The following is a 10,503-nucleotide window of genomic DNA, read 5'->3' on the forward strand; positions in this document are numbered from 1 at the left end:
TGGGGTCTCCGGATGCCCTTCCCCTCGTTCGGCTTGGCCTACGCTCGCGTTCGGCGTTTTCCTTTTGAGAGCCATAACCGCCTCTCAAAAGGCGGTTATGGCTCTCCAATTCTTTTCACTGTCGAGCATCTTATAATACTTGGCAGTGCCAAGTCGTCCCCGATGACCAGTTTAGGACACCGCGCTCAGCACCTCAGGCTGGACATACCTTTAGGGTATGTTGCGCGGTGTCCTTGTTGTGATCACAATGGTGGCAGGCCTCGTTTGCCTTCCGTCCGATGCGGTGCAAGTACTCTCCGAAGGCCCGTGTCCGGAGAGTACTTGCGTCATCCTGAATGTGTTGTCCCATGCTCTGTCCAGCCATTCCGCTAGACAGGGCAAGACGGCCGATATCGTCCTTGCCCCGGATGTTGGTGGGCGCTCGTGCAGCGACGTAATCCATCGCTGCACGAAGGACTCTCTCTCCTGGAGCTTCCAGGTGCCTAATATCCTGGCCGGGATCTTGACGACTCCCCCTTGCGCGCTGCAATTTTCCGGTCGTATATTCGCTTATACGACTCCGCGACCATATGCAAAAGGGGAAGTCCGACCAGGATGGTGGCCGCCACGTGCGACACCGTTCTGTAGCCGCGGACGAGGCATATGGCCAACCTACGCTGGACTCGACGCAGCGTGTCCTGTATGCGTTTAGTAGCCATCGCCTCGCCCTCCCATACTGGTGCAGCATACATAAGTATGCTCAGAATGATGTGCGCATAGACACGGCGCACTCGACCATCTGGCCTTCCTTATTAAATTCTATTTTAATTAATTAGTATAATCTGCTTTTATAAGTGATAAAATAAAAAAATTATTAATTTTTTTAATATATTTAAAATATTTTAATTAATTTCTTAATTTCTTATTTAATTTTTTAAATTTTAATTTTAATAAATTTTCTTTCTCTTATTAAAATTAATGCTAATCTTAAATTAATTTAAATTGAATTAAATTTAAATTTATAATTTTTATTTAAATTAATTATAATTATTATCTCTTTTATATTTAATTTTAACAAATAATTAAATCTTATTAAAAAAAAAAATTAATTTAACTATTAAATTAAAATAAGTAAGCTAATCTCTCTTAAGCTTTTAGGTTCATACCCTAAATATAGAAATTTCATATTTTTCTCTTATTTAATTTTTTTTATCTTTTAAATTTTATTAATAATTAAAAATTAATTTAATGATATGATATAAAAGGATTATTTTGATAGAATAAATCATACATATTTATATGTTTTCATTAAAATTAATTTTTATATTTAATAGACTCAAACTATTTCAAAAAATTTCAAAAATTTTTATGCCTCTGATACATTAAAATATATATTATATTAATTTTTAACATACTTTAAAACTTATATTAAAATTAATTTAAATTAATATCTATAATTTATTCATAAAATTTTTTCTAATATCTTATTTAATTTATTTTTCTTTTATTTCTTTATTTATATATGATTTAATAATAATTTATCATAGAAATTAATAATTTTTTATTTATTTGTTTCTTATCAATGAAATTAACAAATAAAAAAATTATTTTTTTATACTATCTTATTCAAACACTAGCTTCTTTAATAATAATATTTACTTTAATCATTAATAATTTTTTTTATATATATATAAATTTTCTTATAATTAATTTTTATATTTCTCTCATAATTAAACTTGGAATCCTCTCATTTCATATATGAGTCCCTTCGGTAACTATTTTTTTAGACTGATATTTATTATTTATCTTTTTAACAATTCAAAAAATTATTCTTTTATATATAATTTCACTTATTAATCTTCCAATCTTTTTATTATATTTTATAATCTTATCATCCTCATTTATTTCAACCTTTAAAATAATTAATTTAATAAATTTTAAAATTTTATTGAGATTTTCTTTAATTAACCAAACAAGATGAATACTTATTTTAATTTACTTTAAAACTATTTTGATTTTTATACATAATATTTTATATGCTTCTTTTATTAATTATTACTATAATTTTGGGATATTTTAAAATTTCATTAAATTTTTTTAAAATAATTTTTCTTTAATTAATTTCAACTTAATTTGTTTATTATTAATTTTTAATTTAACTAGAATTCCTCCATTAACATTTTTTATTTTTAAATGAATAAGAATCTATATTTTTTTATTAAATTCAAATTTTCATTTTATTTTTATTTTAATAATTTTAAATTCTTTTACTTCGATCTATATTTATATTAATTAAATAAATTTAACAATACATTTTTACTCAATTAAACTTAAGCTTTTAAATAAACCATTTTATTCATTCAAATTTTCCTATTCATTAAATACATTTATTTTTCTTATAATTTTTAGTTTAATTTCATCATTAATTATAATCATTAATTACAATTTAATCTTAAAATCTTAATTTTAAAAAATTAAACATAAATTTAATTAATAAGCTTAATAATAAGATTTTAAGTTAAATTTATAAACTTTAAACCTTCAAAGTTTACAATAAAATCTTTAAAAATTTTTTAAATCTTAAAAAAATTTAATTATATTTTAATTTTATTAAAAATTTCTTTAAATTTGCAATTTAATATTTTTATTTATTAAACTATAAAAGACCTATTTTTACCCCTAAAAAATTTTTTTTAATTTCCAAATAAAATCTATTAATTATATGCCTCTATAATATCAGAAAATTAAAATTTTCTTAAATAAATTTACAATTTATTACTTAAATCAGACATGATATTTTTTTATTTATTTACTTAAATTATGAATAAATGACTTTATTCTACTAACCACAAAGATATCGGTATTTTATATTTTCTATTTGCAATTTGGGTAGGAATAATTGGCTCTTCCATAAGAATAATTATACGTTTAGAATTAGAATCATCTAATGCACTAATTAACAATGATCAAATTTATAAATCCATAGTTACAAGCCATGCATTTATTATAATTTTCTTTATAGTTATACCATTCATAATTGGGGGATTTGGAAACTATCTAGTTCCCTTAATGTTAGGTTCACCTGATATAGCCTACCCCCGTATAAATAATATAAGATTCTGACTTTTACCTCCATCACTTTCTCTTCTTTTATTAAGTAATTTTATTAATGATGGGACAGGAACTGGCTGAACTGTTTATCCCCCCCTAGCTTCTAACATGTTTCATAATGGTCCTTCAGTTGATTTAACAATTTTTTCTCTTCATATTGCCGGTATATCTTCTATCTTAGGAGCAATTAATTTTATTTCTACAATCCTAAATATACATCATAAAAACCTTTCAATCGATAAAGTCCCTCTTCTAGTTTGATCTATTCTTATTACAGCAATTCTTTTACTTTTATCCCTCCCAGTCTTGGCTGGAGCAATTACTATACTTTTAACAGACCGAAACTTAAATACTTCATTTTTTGACCCTTCGGGCAGGGGAGATCCTATTCTTTATCAACATTTATTTTGATTTTTTGGCCACCCTGAAGTATATATCCTTATCCTCCCAGGATTTGGTTTAATTTCTCATATTATTATAAATGAAAGAGAGAAAAAAGAAACTTTTGGCGCCCTAGGGATAATTTATGCTCTTAGCAATTGGATTTTTAGGTTTTATTGTATGGGCTCATCATATATTTACTATTGGATTAGATGTTGATACTCGTGCTTATTTTACTTCAGTTACAATAATTATTGCAATTCCAACGGGAATTAAAATTTTTAGATGAATTACAACTCTTCATGGTACCAAAATCAATTATAACTCTTCTCTCTGAGCTATAGGATTTATTTTTTTATTTACAATAGAAGATTTACTGGAGTAATATTATCTAATTCCTCAATTGATATTATTCTTCATGATACATACTATGTTATTGCCCATTTTCATTATGTCCTATCAATAGGAGCTGTATTTGTTATCATTGCAAGATTTATTCACTGATTCCCTCTTATTACAGGATATTTTTTAAATAACTTCTTATTAAATATTCAATTTATTTCAATGTTTATCGGTGTGAATTTAACATTTTTTCCTCAACATTTCTTAGGATTAAGGGGAATGCCACGACGATACTCAGATTATCCAGATTCTTACCTTTCATGAAATATTATCTCTTCAATCGGTTCATTTATTTCTATCATTAGATTAATTTTTTTAATATACTTAATTTGAGAAGCTTTATCGTCCAAACGTCTAGTCTTAAATATATTTTATCTTAACCCCTCATTAGAATGATTAAGAAAATTACCACCAGTTAATCATAGATATAATGAAATTCCTTCAATCTAATTAAATTTTAATCTATCTTAAACTTTAATATGGCAGATTAAGTGCAATAGACTTAAACTCTATAAATAAAGTAAGAAATTCTTTTATTAAAAATAAATGCCTGAATAATCTCTCTTCAAAATTCTAATTCTCCTACCTATGATATAATAATTTTTTTCCATGATTTTACCATAATAATCTTAACTTTCATTACTCTATTAATTCTTTTTATTATAATCTCTATAATTAATAACAAATTTACTAATCGATTTTTACTTCAAGGCCATACTATTGAATTAATTTGAACTATTTCCCCAATCTTAATCTTAATTTTTATTGCCATCCCATCAATTAAAATTTTATATTTAACTGATGAAATATTTAACAATAAAATCACTTTAAAATCTATTGGTCATCAATGATATTGAAGTTATGAATTATCAGATTTTTTAAATATTGAATTTGACTCATTTATAATCCCTACTAATGAATTAAAATTTAATGAATTTCGATTACTAGACGTAGATAATCGTTGTGTTCTTCCATTTAATTATCCCATTCGTATTTTAACAACTTCCATAGATGTTATTTACGCTTGAACAATCCCATCTTTAGGAATTAAAATAGATTCAACCCCTGGACGATTAAACCAATCAATATTAATCATAAATCGTCCAGGCCTATTCTTTGGTCAATGTTCAGAAATTTGTGGTATAAATCATAAATTTATACCTATTGTTATTGAATCAACAAATTTTTCCAATTTTAAAAATTGACTCCTATTTTTTAACTATTTTTTTTTATTAATTTTAATTATTCTAACCATTAAATGACTAAAAAGTAAGTTTTGATTTTTTAAGTCAAATTATGATAGATTCACGCTCTATTTTTAATGTAAAGAATTAGTTTAATGATATAAAACATTAAATTGTCAATTTAAAAATATTTTCACTTACATAAAAATATTCTTTTATTCCTCATATAATACCAATAATATGAATAATAGTACTAATTTTATCAATATCTTTACTTTTTATAATTTTAAGAATTATTTACTTCTATATTATCAATTTAAAAATTAATTATAATAATAACAATAATATAATTTTAAATCCCAAAAAATGAATTTGAAAATGATAATAAATTTATTTTCTATTTTTGACCCCTCAACTAGATCTAATCTTTCTTTAAATTGACTAAGAACTCTAATTATTTTCTTTATTTTCCCACACCAATATTGACTTATCCCCTCTCGTTTAAATATATTTTTTAATTTTCTATTAAATTTTCTAATAAAAGAATTTAAAATTTTAATTAATTATTCTTATTCTAATTTAATTATTTTTATTAGTCTATTCTTATTTATTATTGTAAACAATTTCATAGGCCTATTCCCCTATATTTTCACATCTTCTAGTCATTTAAGTTTTTGCCTTTCTTTATCTTTATCTTTATGAATTTCTATAATACTATTCAGAATTTACAATTACACTAATAACTTCTTTCCCATTTAACCCCTCAAGGAACCCCATTTATTTTAATGCCATTTATAGTTATTATTGAATCTATTAGCCTAATTATCCGACCTTTTACATTAGCCATCCGATTGACAGCTAATATAATTGCAGGGCATCTTCTTTTATCATTATTAGGTTCTTCAGGACAAATTATTAATAACTTTTTTATTTTTTTAATCATAATTTTTTCTCAACTTTTATTATTTATTCTTGAACTATCTGTATCAATTATTCAAGCTTACGTATTTTCTATCCTCTCTACATTATATAGAAGAGAAATTTAATTAATTTTCCTAGCCTTTTCCAATAAAATAATAAATAATAATTAAGCTATAATAATAATAAATAATAATTAAGCTATAATTAATAATAATAAATATATAATAATAATAAATAATATATCATCAAACCTACAGCACATAATCATTATTATGACAAAATTACACCAAAATCATTTATTTCATTTAGTGTCAGTTAGACCATGACCTATTATTATTTCTTTTAGACTATTCAATAACTTAATTTCAATGATTATATGATTCCATAAATTAAATTATTTAATTATAATTTCTATTCCTTGCACATTATTATGTATATATCAATGATGACGAGATGTCACACGAGAATCAACATTTCAAGGATCTCATACAATTGATGTATATGTATGTAGGCTTTCGTTTAGGGATAATTTTATTTATTATTTCAGAAATTTTTTTTTTATTTCTTTTTTTTGAGCATACTTTCACTCTTCTCTAGCTCCTACCATAGAAATTGGACAACTATGACCTCCCTTAGGAATCAAACCATTTAATCCATTCGACATCCCTCTAATAAATACTATTATTCTCCTATCTTCAGACATAACAGTAACTTGGACCCATCATTCTATTTTAAATAAAAATTTTAATGAAAGATATTAAAGTTTATTATTAACAATTATATTAGGAATTTATTTTACCTCCCTTCAAATAATTGAATATTTTGAATCACCTTTTTCAATTGCTGACTCTATTTATGGATCAACCTTCTTTCTTGCCACTGGATTCCATGGAATTCATGTAATTATTGGTACATTATTCCTTTCAATTTGCTTATTTCGAATAAATCTTCTTCATTTCAGTAAATCTCATCACTTTGGGTTTGAAGCAGCTGCTTGATATTGACATTTTGTAGATGTTGTTTGATTATTCTTATATATTTCTATCTACTGATGAAGATATTAAAAACTCTATAATTTAATTAATTTATTATTTTTACAAATATTTCATTATCAAATATATATTTTCATTTATATAGTATATCATTATTACATTTAATTTCCAATTAAAAAAATTAATAAAATTTTAATATAAATAATTATAACTTTTATTTATATAATTATATTCTTTACTATCTTATCAACTTTAATCTTATTAATTAATTAATTTATTTTATCCAAACTAATTTCAAACCGAGAAAAAATTTCACCATTTGAATGTGGATTTGATCCACTAACTAATTCTCGCCTTCCCTTTAGAATTCAATTTTTTTTAATTAGTTTAATTTTTGATATTGAAATTACCCTCTTAATTCCATTAATATGTATATTATAATTTTTAAATAAAATTATTATTTTTTCTTCATTATTATTTATTTTTATTTTAATTTCTGGATTAATTATTGAATATTTAGAAAAATCAATCGACTGAAAAACTAATTAAAAATCCTTTTAATTTTTATTTATATAAATTTATTTTTATTCTTAACAAATCTTATATAGGATTTTAGTTAAATAATAACATTTAAATTGCAATTAAAAATTAAATATCTTAATATTTAAATCTTACTCTAATTATTTTTTCTTTTAAAGTAAATATTTTACATTTAATTTCGACCTAAAGTTCGATTAATTTTTATTAATCTAAAAGAATTATTTAACTAATAAAATATAATTCCCCTACTTCCTCTCTCTCATTTCTATTTCTTTAGTTCTTTCTTCTGAAATAATATATTTTGAGTTTCTAACTCAATACCTAATGAAAAATTTCATTTTATTTCATCTATTTAATAAAATTTAATATATAAACTTACTCAAAATTATTAACTAAAACCAAAAAAGAGGTAAATTATTGTTAATAATTATATTGAATTTATAAAAAAATTCTAGTTAATTCCTACATATTTGTTTATATAGTTTAATTTATAAAAACCTTATATTTTCATTATAAAAATAATAAATTTTTTATTTATAAATAAGTTATCTAAAATAAAATTTTATTATCTTAATATCTTCAATATGATGCTTTGTAAAATTAAGCTATTTAAATATTTATTTATTTTAAATTAATTAATAAAAAAAATAATTAATAAAATTAACACTGAGATAAAAATAAATATATAAATTTTAAATAATTTTGTTTTAATTAATAATCTATTTATTATACTATAAATAATTTTTTTCCTTATAAATTCAACTCATATTTTATCGACATTATAAATATTTAATCTATAAACCATAATTGGCCTATAAATTCATATGTATATATAATTTATAAATCATATAGATCTAAAAAAATAACTATACATTAATATATTGATTAAATTTTTCATAGATACAATTAACCCCAGTAACCCCCCTACTAATATTAATAATATTGTTATCATTTTTACACTTACTTTTATATATAAAAAATAATTATCGAAAAAAAACATCCATGTTAATAAAGATCCCCTAATCAATCTTAAAATTAATAAAATAAACATAGATAAATTCATTAGCTTATCTTCCTTATAATAATAAAATCTTTGATTTTTAAATGCCCCAAAATAAATATAATAAAATAATCGAAAAGAATACGACACAGTAAATGAAATTGATAAAGTAATTATTATCAATAAAAAAATATTAATCTTACTTAAATAAATAACCTCTATAATTAAATCTTTAGAATAAAATCCAGCTAAAAAAGGAGTTCCTATAAGTGCTAATCTAGAAACATAAAATTTTATTATAGTAAATGGAATAAATTCATTTAATTTTCCGCATAATCGAATATCCTGATTATTATTTATTAAATGAATTATAATTCCCGCACACATAAATAACAATGACTTAAAAATTGAGTCAATAAATGGAAAAAAGATTAAATCTTAAACTTAAAATTATCATTATTAATCCTGCCATAAATATAGTAAAAATTGAAATATATAATAAAACTTTATCAATACCCCTATTTATTAAATATTTATTAAAACAAATTATTAAATAAATCCCTGCAGTAACCAAAGTTGATGAATGAACTAAAGCTGATACAGGGGTAGGGGCAGCTATTGCTATTGGTAACCAAACAGAAAAAGGAATTTGAGCTCTTTTGGTAATTGCAGCTAAAACAATCATCCTTAAAATTAACTTATAATTTTCACACTCCTATCACACCCCTCTTCTAACTGAATAACCATTCTTATCAAAGCTAAAATTCAAAATCTTAAAATCAATAAAAAAAATGAATAAAAATCATACCCTATAAATATTATAAAATTATTGAAAGAGCTCCGATTAATAAATAAGTAAATAAGAAAGAGGCAATAGGAGCGAGGAGATGTGAATATAAAATTATAAGTTTTTTATATATAGATGATGTGTCGCAATTGTATTGACATTAAGTACATTAGTAACATTCTATAGAATGACGGAAATTATAATAAAGATTTGAACGTTTTGATTCATGTTTTGAATCCTCTTCAGCATAATATATAAATTAAATAAATGAATTATAAATAAAAACGAAATTAATGATAAAACATCGCATAATAAAGGCGTAAGACATGTGTGAACGTAAAATCCGTGATCGTATTCGCATGATTAAAAGGATCACTGCCTCAGAACCGCTGTACATATTTATCGCATGTTAGTTGTATAAATTACATATATATAATACGATCCAACTTGTTCGGCTCTTTTATTGTACGGCTTGCATAATAATCCCGCGAGGCAATTCTCCGAGGTTTCCAGACCGAGGGAGATATGCAGTTAGATTGAGGAGTTAAGTCTGTATTAATAAAATGAGTATAATAAATACCTGTTTGTAATAAAGTAATTTACCGTTAGTTTGTGTATAATGGTGGTGACTCAGAAAAAGCTTACAGGATATGCACTCCGTTTGTGTGTTGTTGAATCTATGGTATATATATCGCGACAACTGATGTTTAACATGTGGTTATGCCGATGGTACAGACTGTAATGAGCTCAAGGGCGAAAAATACATTTAAGATGGAAAGAGTTAGATAGGTGACATTAGATCTTAGGCAGTTTGTTTATTATATCATCGTAAATAGCTGGCAAACATTCTATATCTGTTTGTAGATTTATGCTATTTATTTGTCGTTTAATGTATAACATTTCAGATATCAGTCTTTTTGTGTAATAGGGCTCGTTGTCTAGTATTTGTGCATTGTCCCAATCAAAGTCATGTTTGTATGTTAGGCGGTGGTCAGTGATCACTGATTTGTTGTTATTGGGCTTCATTATGTTGGTCTTATGTTCTTTTATCCTAGTATTCGGCTTTCTGCCCGTTTGACCAACATAAGAAGCGTCGCAATTTAGACAATTAATTTTATATACGTTGGTTTTCATGGGACTAGGGATAGGATCTTTGTGTGTCTTAATAAATTTGTTGTTTTTGTTTATACTATAATAGGCTAATCT

General features: G+C 24.1%; 2 pseudogenes; both read left to right on the forward strand.

The window, feature by feature from the left end:
- Positions 1–5,435: 5,435 nt before the first annotated feature.
- Positions 5,436–6,103, forward strand: LOC140667098 (ATP synthase subunit a-like; annotated as a pseudogene).
- A 328-nt stretch (positions 6,104–6,431) lies between these two features.
- LOC140667192 (cytochrome c oxidase subunit 3-like) lies at positions 6,432–6,976 on the forward strand (annotated as a pseudogene).
- Positions 6,977–10,503: the final 3,527 nt, after the last annotated feature.

This window comes from Anoplolepis gracilipes, chromosome 6 (assembly GCF_047496725.1).
Source record: "Anoplolepis gracilipes chromosome 6, ASM4749672v1, whole genome shotgun sequence".
Lineage (NCBI taxonomy): Eukaryota > Metazoa > Arthropoda > Insecta > Hymenoptera > Formicidae > Anoplolepis > Anoplolepis gracilipes.